Here is a 9,587-nt window from a genome sequence, read left to right as displayed (position 1 = left end):
AAAGGAAAAGAAAAAAAAAGAAAAGAAAAGAAAAGAAAAGAAAAGAAAAGAAAAGAAAAGAAAAGAAAAGAAAAGAAAAGAAAAGAAAAGAAAAGAAAAGAAAAGAAAGAAAGAAAAGGAGAAAAGAAAGCCCTTATTAGCTCCCTCCAGGTGTTAGGGAGGGAGGAGCAATTGCTGTGATTCATAATCAGGAAAATCAAATATGCTTTCTCTCCTCATTCCAGATAACTAAAATATCTTTATTTTATCACATCTTTTTCAGACAGGATTCTCTAGCCTGATGACAATGTAACAAGAAGCACCATCCAAATGAAGAAGACATGGATTGGAAAAGATCCCTGGGTGTCTGACAGAAATAAATGATCCAGGGAGATGGGATAAGGATTAATTAGTTAGATTTTTCAACTTCTGAACTCAACCAAAGTGATATTAATTAAAAAAAAAGAAAATATAAAGGGGAAAATAAAAGGAATATTAGTCCTTGGAAAGTAACACTTTGGAAGAGACAGTTATATTGGAAAACTCTTTCCATATAATGGATTATACAGATAATAAAATTACCCATATTACAGCAAAAAGAGAGAGCTTTTATTTTAAATAGAGGTGGATAACACATGTTCATCTTTCATTAGTGGCTTGTTGCCAGATGAAAACCAGTGCCAGGGGATTTTTCAGAGAGGTCAACTTTGTGATAGGGAATTTTTTAAAAACAATATCTTCCATTCTGTTCTGAGTCTGAAGTATATTGCAGACATTATTAAAGCTTCACAAGCCTGGAGAAGCCCCATGATTGTCAGAAATGCTGACATGAGCGATGTAGAGCCTTGGTGTCTAAATGCTGAAGCATCACCATATTGAAGCTGACACATCAAAACAGAATCAAAGATAAAATGCCAGAGAAAATGTTTCCAGCGAAGATACTCGAATATTTCAGTGTGGCTGCAGTGAAGTCAGTTGGCACAAACTCAGGAAATGCTTTTCTGAAATGACAGACTGACCAAAAGCACTTACAGGGTCCTTAATGTGCATATTTTATGATAGAGAGCATTATGAAAACCCAGAAAAATTACCATGGGTAATCTTTAAAAATATATTAAAAATAATAGCAAGACTTTCTTTCTCTTTATAGCCAACAAGAATGATGGTTCATTCTATGTAATTTTTGAAATCCACTGACATCATGCAGTGTTTGCAATTTGTGGTATTCAAGGCCAGGAAATTCAGCATCTTAGGCTACTGACATAAGAACAATTCAACAACATGCAAGCAGCCCTGTTCAGCTCAGTGAAGGGGAAGCTGCATGACAAGAAAATCATTGCAATCTCTTATAATCAGGCAGATGGATACAGCTTTGTTGGCATCTGGTGAAAGGCTGTTCAGGAGCAGGCTGTACATGCCTTCTTCAGGGCATTTATTAAACAGTTTGTCAGATGAGATGGAGCTGGAGCAGAATCCCAGACTGGTCCATTTTGGATTTCCAACTGCAAATCAGAGGTGGAATAAAGAGGAGAAAACATTCTGCAGTGAAGCAGCCAGAGGCCCTAATGAAATGTGGCACATTAATTTCTGAGCTATGAAATTATATAATCCCAGTGGATTTACATTTCAAATTCAAGACAGTCTCTTGAGACAGTCTCTTCTGTGAAAAGTCTGTTTACTTCACACTTTGCTTGTGGCTGGGTTTTGCCTCATATAATCATCTCTGGGAGCAACCTCTTACCTGAGAAATGGAGTAATGAATTATGGCTCCTGAATTATTGCTTGCAGTTCTGCAAAGATATCCAAGAAATGTCAGCCTTGTTGCTTTGTGAAACAGGCCAAAGAGCAGATAGAGAGACAGACAGATGGATAGACAGACAGACAGACAGACAGACAGCAAGATATGCAGAGCCCAAGTCTGATCTGACAAAAAGCCCTAGAAGAAAATATCATGCCTTGCCTAGAAGTAATTCATGCCTTGTCTTCTTCTTAAACCCATCAGTGGAGGTGGGGAATAAATTTAATATCCTTTTCTCAAGAATTAAATTCAGGTGCCTCTGATTAAAAACTCCCTGAAGTTTAGGCTGGGTGTACCCACAGCCCTTTTGGGACGCTCTCCTCAAGCTGTCAGCTGCCTCACCTCACACCAGGTTTATTCCCATGCCTGACACACATTCATGAGAGGAGTGATTAATTCCCATTTGAGGTTGTAGGTGAAGTGAACATGAATGATATCAACAGGAATCAGATCAATTTTCAGTGTCCCAAGGACCCCAGCAGCCTTGGAGCAATCAGATGGGTCAGGGCTCAGTTTTCAGCACTAAAATGTGCAGGCAGTTCTTTCATCTTTACATGAGCCACACAAATGTGACAGTGGTCACAAGGGTTCTTGAATTGGGGAAGAGATGAGAACGTTGACTCCATGTTCAGAAGGCTTGATTTATTATTTTATGATAGATATATATTACATTATAGCTATACTAAAAAAGAAGTAGAAAGAAAGGTTTCCTCAGAAGGCTAAGCTAAGAATAGAAAAGGAAAGAATGATAACAAAAGCAGCTCTCTCGGACTCTATCCAAGATAGCTCGGCCCTTGATTGGCCATTAGTTATAAACATCCAAGATGGGCCAATCCAGACGGACCTGTTGCATTCCACAGCAGCAGACAACCATTGTTTGCATCTTGTTGCTGAAACTTCTCAGCTTCAGCGGGAAAAATCCTAAGAAAGGATTTTTCATAAAAAGGATGTCTACGACAACACAAATGTCCTGGACCTTCTTAGATGCAGATAATCCAATTCTTCTGCCATGTGGCCAAGCTCGGCGCCTTTCTGAAGCTCGGTGCCTTTCTGAAGCTCAGGGCCTTTCTGAAGCAGAGCAACGAAATCAAATTCCTCTGGCCTGAGCTGGCTCTCACTGCACAGAGAGTGGCAGGTTTCCCTCAGGCACCATAATTTCCATATTTACTTGTCTTTTGCTACTGGTTTGGGGTGGATTACTGTGATAGAAACATGAGTATTCCACAAAAGCAGCAGCTTCATGAAGGATGTGACAGTCAGGCAATGTTTCAGGCTGACACAATAAATTACTCAGATTACATATTTACAATAGTTTTGACTTAGTGTTTTTCCAATACCAACACGAGGCAGGATGTAAAGTTGTGTGCAAGGATTTGGGCAGCTCTAAACAGCATTCAGATGTGTCATTCACCAACTCATTCTTTGCAGTCTGACTCAGTCACAAGACTTCAAATTCTTCTGAAAGCTTCTCAAAAACAGGTGGGTTTTTTTCTCTGGAAACATAACCTAGGCATTAAAAGCAGTCTACAGTGCATGACAATGAAGCAGAATTATTTTGTTGAGACAATGAGGTTCATTTAACAGAAATTATAGCATAAGGAAAACGGGAGACAGATTTGGGTATCCTTGGACAGTATTCTATGGAGAAATAAATAAAGAATTCCATACAAATTTCTAGAAAGGATGATTAAAGTAGCAACTTAGATTCCTTAATATACCAATTTTAAGTTTGGCAGTTTGATTTTACTCTTCTTTCTTTCCAGAAATAAGATCTTTGATGTTCAGTTAAGACACTGGGAGATGTCCTGTTTAGCAAGAACTAATCACCCTTTGTCCCCATTTTTTACCTAATTTCAAATTTCTAGTCAACTTCCATTTTTTCTTTTTATTTGTTTTGGATAATTTTTTTTGTTTATTTGTTCTTTTATTAGAAAGAAAATAATATTTTTTAAAAATCAACCCCTTAACAAGGGCCTGCTTTACAAAGATTAATGAGGAGGTGGCATTCTTTCTATAATACCTCTCAGGTGGCATTGACAGCTTTTCAATACAGAGGCAAGTTTGGGAAATGATAGTATATATCAAGTAATTCTCAGTCAAAAATGAAAATAAGAATTAATAAATACTAAAAGACATACATTACAAATCTGGCATCTCTATACATTCCTTTTTTGCCAAGCCTTGATTTATAATGCAGGGCATGACATATGATAAAGGCAAATATATATATTTATATATTTGTAGCTGTCTCTTGATCTATTGATAGATATGACATATGAGATCAGAGGTTGTTTCTTGGCTGTTATCTATAAAAACTCAGCTGAAGCTGGACCAAAAGTACATTAATCATTCATGTTCAGGTACAGACAGACATGCTGTGAAACATTTTCTTCTTTTCCCTAAAAATAATGTTCAGATATCTCCCAGCCTGTGCGACATCTGCAAAATATCCTACGATACTAGCCAATAATAGTCTTTGTCTATTTTTGATTTAATTTCATGTTGTACAATATTATAATACCCACTGATAACACTGTATGAAATATTTGCTTTTTAATTATGAATGGAAACATGAGACCCGTGAAGTCACTGGTAAAATACCAAAACCCCAAGACTGACGTGCAGGAACAAGTGCTAATGTTTGGAATGGAGACTAGATCTTAATCCACATGTCTGTAACTCAGATGAGGCATTTGAAAATTGCAATATGGATAAAAGATATGGGGGAAAAAAAAACACCTTGAAATTATAAATTTAAAATTATCTTTTTTCTTCTACAGATAGAAACCTAGGGGAAATAAAAATAAAATTTAAAAAAAAAGTAAAAAAAGTAAAGTAAAAAACAAGTAAAGATCTCCATGTTTAGTGTTCAGGGTCTGCTGGTTCTATCAAAGCCACTTGGCACCAGAGCTATTAAAATCACATTCACAGTACTGCTCATTTCTAAATTATTTAGCAGAACCACACACTGCCTCTTAACATAAATAATAATTATTTTCTCTGTCATTTAACAAATTAAAAAGTTGAAATGGAAAGAAAAACAGATTCTGAGGTGAATCCTTTTGAGAGGGAAGGGAAGGGAAGGGAAGGGAAGGGAAGGGAAGGGAAGGGAAGGGAAGGGAAGGGAAAAGAAAAAAAACAAGAAAAAAGAAAAAAGAAAAAAAAGAAAAAAGAAAAAAAGAAAAAAAGAAAAAAGAAAAAAGAAAAAAGAAAAAAGAAAAAAAGAAAAAAGAAAAAAGAAAAAAAGAAAAGAAAAATGTGTAACCCAGTTATTCCCCCCTGTTAAAAAATGTGACTGCACGAAAATTTGCAGCCTCCTCCAACAGGAGCCTTGCTGCATCCTCTGTGGAGCATCCAGGTGATGCCTTCAGCAGCACAGCTTGCCCCAGCAGTTCTTTTTTGCTGAGAATCCAAGGGGTTAACCTTTGGGCTGCTGTGGGGGCAGAGCTGGCAGGTTGATTGATAACAGAGCACTTTTTAATGTTGTGGTGCCACTCTTTGCTCTGCTCTGAGCAGCTCCGAGTAGCCCAGGGACCCAGGGCATGCCTAAGCACTCCAAATGCTGCAGCAATAAAAATACCAAGGATTATTTATAGGGAGATTCACCCAGCAAAAAAATCAGTGTGCTGGAGTGGCCAGGTGGAAGGAAGGTAAGAAGCCATGAGATTTGCAGCTGTCTGCACATCATTCCAAAATACCTCACCTCAGTGGATCACCTGTGTGATACACTGCCCATTAGAGAGGAACCTTTCCCAGTATGAAAGGCTTTCATCCCAATTTTAAGTTGAAGTAGTAAGAAATATTTAAATATTTTTAATCAAAAAATTTGTGCTGTAAATACCTCAAGACTGGCAAATCCTGATGAAAATGCCCTCTGAATTCTTCAGATTTTTACAGCTGTGCAGTTAGAAATGACCTCTGTTAGTAACATGTATTGATCTCAAAGCTCCATTTAAAAGGAGATGAATACAAAAGTATGCCAAAAAGCAGCATATTTTCCAGACATAATGGAGAATGTTCTTTGACTAAAATAAGTTTTTTGCTGCTCTGTCACTACTCTGTTATATATGTGCCTCATGGCACCTATTGTCGAGCTAAAACAGTCATTCAACATTTCACTGCTTAATGTAATTTTTTTAATAAGATCATTTATTTTTATTACTGATCATTCAAGTAGAATTTATAAGTTGTATTCCCCTCACCATTCCCAAACACAGTTATCTCCCAAAGGTAAAAAAATCTCAGAATGGGTATAAAAATTGAATTACGCCAATATGTTTTAATTCTGCTCCAGCTCTTTCCCCACTGTTCTACAATTAAAATCCTATGTGGAATATAACATTGAAGAAATAAATCTTACAGTGTTTAATCAGAGAAGATTCAGGGAAATAAATCACTAAGGAAACAGTGAAACATCTTCTTGCAATGAATGCATAAAGGAAAAGGTAAATCCTCAGACAAATGGATAGTTCTGTGGAAATGTTTTTCTTATTTTAACAAGCAAAAATTAATTTTCATGTCGTAGACCTGACTCTGCCTGTTCATTTGTGAATGCATGGGCTGGGGCTGTTTAAGGAAGCTGAGAAAAACTGAAGGAAAAAGAAATATCTGAGATCATGGGATGCTCAAGCATCAGCAAAACCTCTCAGTCTGACAGAGATGCTCTCTAAATATTTTGTGGTTGTTGTGTTACCAAGGGAATTGTGAAAGAAAGAGACTTAAAATATTTTTTTCCCAGTAAAACAACTCATGTCATAAAATTTGCTATTGCAAAATCTGCTGTCTATAATTTTGTGGGCTGAAATTTATTGTTCCAGAAAGAAACACTCCCAAACTGCAAGTTGTGCTACCACAAATATCATTACTAACAATAATCAGAAAATAAGTAAGCAAATACCACACCATGAATAAAGGAAGAATTCACTCTGGAATGAATCTTACTGCAGAATAAGTAAGGACTTCCCTGGAACATTTCCTGGAGGATTTGTTGGTACATATACCTTTGGTTGGAGCAGCATCCCTGTCAACAGTGAATTACAGCAAACGCCTTGCCTTGGCAATTCCAAATCTTTAATGCTTTACTAAGTTCAAATTTCTCTTATTTTAACAGCTGACACTAATCTGGGATCAATAAAAGGGATGGTTTTCCCCACAGATTTTCTCCTAATCATTGATCTTTTGTTCATAAACACACAACCTTTGCTGTTGCAGAAATTGCAGGGTGGAATTTCTCAGTTTGGCATGAAGAACTGAGGCTATTTGATCCCCGAGTTAAGAAAACAATTAAGTATGTACTTAAGCTTAATTGACTGAGTGAAAACAAAGTGACTGCTGCATTTCATTGAACAGTGAAGCTTAAACATGTCAATGTTGTCTTGGGTTACACTTTGGTTACACTCTTGGTATATCACAGCATTGAGGGAAATAAAGTTTTCATGCACACATTTTTGCCATAAGTGATCAGGATTAAAAACACTGTGGGAAACTCACCAATTCTCGCATAATAAATCCTCCTGTGTCTTAATTGTCAGTAAAATTTGAATGAAATCGGAGTTTCCCTTAAAATTTTTTCTCTGCAGAGTCTGCATCTGCCTTGCACTCAGGGATAACAGCAGAATTTCAGTCTGGACTATGCAAAGAACAAGGTGATGGTGGAAAAAACTAGCTCTTTGTTTGGTAAATCATTATCACTAATGAATGTGCAAGTATAGCTTTTCTGATTTTTGAAAAAGACCTTTCACACCACTTGAGACAAAAGGGTCAAATCTGACATTAGAGATCCTACTCCAGTTTGGCTGCTAATAATGGAAAAAGCAACTGAATGTCCAGATTCAGCAAAACCATTAAAACAGTCAGTTAATGAGAAATTTCTTTTAACTGGGTGTTTGTACTAAATAGCTTGGAATTGTGATAATTTTAATTTGCACTTGTATTTTATTTATCATCTGAGGAGTTCATTGTCCTTTGCAAACATTACAATAAAACTTTCCAAAGAGCAACTCAGCTTCCCCTTGAGTGGGGATTTCTAATGTCTTTCCTTTCCCAGCAAATATTTATCTGGAGAAGTAAAAATATGAAAGGCACGAGTAGGATTTGAACACACATTGATTTGTTGATATGTGGGTACCTGATTGCCTTTGAATCGTAGAATATTGAACCCTAGAACCTCAAAATCAAAATAATTCAGCAGACATCTGCTTCAGCAATGTCAGTCAGGACATTTCACTTTAGAAGAAAAACTTGATCAGGTGTAATTCCTATTGCCAAACCTTTCCCAGCTGGAATTTTGTGAAGATTGTAGATTAAAAAAAAAAAGTCTGTCTTAAAGCATGTTAAATAGCATCTGACAAAAATAGAAACCTACTAATCAAATGTAACAGACTCATTAATGAAGGATCACTAATTGCTCTCATTTCACATTAATTACTGTAAGATATATACTCTAATGACCTTTGATTACTAAGTCTTTGTGGAGAAAGCAGAAACCTTATTGACTTTCCTCCTCCTTCCCACTCAAATTAAAAGAAATTAACATAGTTCTGAAACCAACCAACTTTTACAAGGGGTATTTTAGGAAAACACCTTCCTATCTGCTCTCTTCAGCTAAGGATCCACATTCTTGAAGGACACGCATTCTTCTTTTTTATCCTCTCAGATCTTCCAGGAAAGGTAATTTTTTTCCTCTTGTATTTTCTGTCTGTCAGCAGAACTTATCCAAATACGATAATGAAAACATTTGTGAATGTTTCTTTTCATAACTAATTTTTTTATACTACTTCTGTTGTAGTGTGCCTCAACAAATCCATCATACTTTCAGTATCATTTTTTTTTCTCCTGCCAGTGCCTGCCTATACTCTTCCCTCATCAGTCAAAACTGCCTTGAATTTATATACCAAGGTCCTCTTCCAAATTTTACCTTCTCCCACATGCAGATCTTGTATTTGCTGCTGATTTTTCCCTTGTTGGCAGCCAAAAAAAAAGGCTATAGATCAGTTTAGTTATTAATTCAGTAAAGATCTGAAAGTGAATCACTAAATATTGCATTTTTAATGGTATAAAGCCTGACATCTTCAGGCTGATTAAGTCTTAAGTCTTCTTTTGCTTCTTACTGCCTCATTGCTGCTGTGTCTTGACCAACTATTGAGATCAACCAGCTCCAAAATTATTTTCACCTTCCCTGCTTGGTCTGGCACATCTGCATAGCTCATGTAGCCCTCTGATACGTTTGGGCTGTTGAAAATAAATGATGGATTTTTGCTTCTTGCCTTCTCTGACAGCAAGAAGCTCAGTCACACCAAACTCCAGCGATGAGCTGCAATTCCAACCTTGCTTCTTAAGGGAAGGGGTTTTAAAACACCACCCACAACCTCCCTGGGAGCAGGATTCTCTGCGGGATGTCTGAGCAGGCAGAGCCATTTGGTGGCACAATTTCCAAACCCCTGCAGGGATCTGCCCATCCTTGGTGGGATCTGCTCTTGGCGCAGGAGCAGGGAAAGCCTTTGGTGAGCAGATCTGGACGCCCAGCAGCTGAGGGACAGCAGATGTCTAATATCAGTGGGGGTTTATGTCCTTCCTGTGGCATCTCATACCTCAGCCTGCACTAAAAACCTCAGTCAGTACTTGTTTTATGGATTAATATAGTTTTACAACAATAACATAAAGCTGCAGTGCTGAAGAAATCAGAAATGTGACACCTAACACTGTAGAAATGGGGGGAAAAAATTCAATGCATTTATCCACACATGCAGAGTACTTTCATTTCTTTTAAGCAATTAAAAAAACCTTCCCTCAATTCCATCTGTGACCTTTC

Source organism: Geospiza fortis, unplaced genomic scaffold (genome assembly GCF_000277835.1).
Source record: "Geospiza fortis unplaced genomic scaffold, GeoFor_1.0 scaffold112, whole genome shotgun sequence".
Lineage (NCBI taxonomy): Eukaryota > Metazoa > Chordata > Aves > Passeriformes > Thraupidae > Geospiza > Geospiza fortis.
This window is presented reverse-complemented; position numbering follows the sequence as displayed.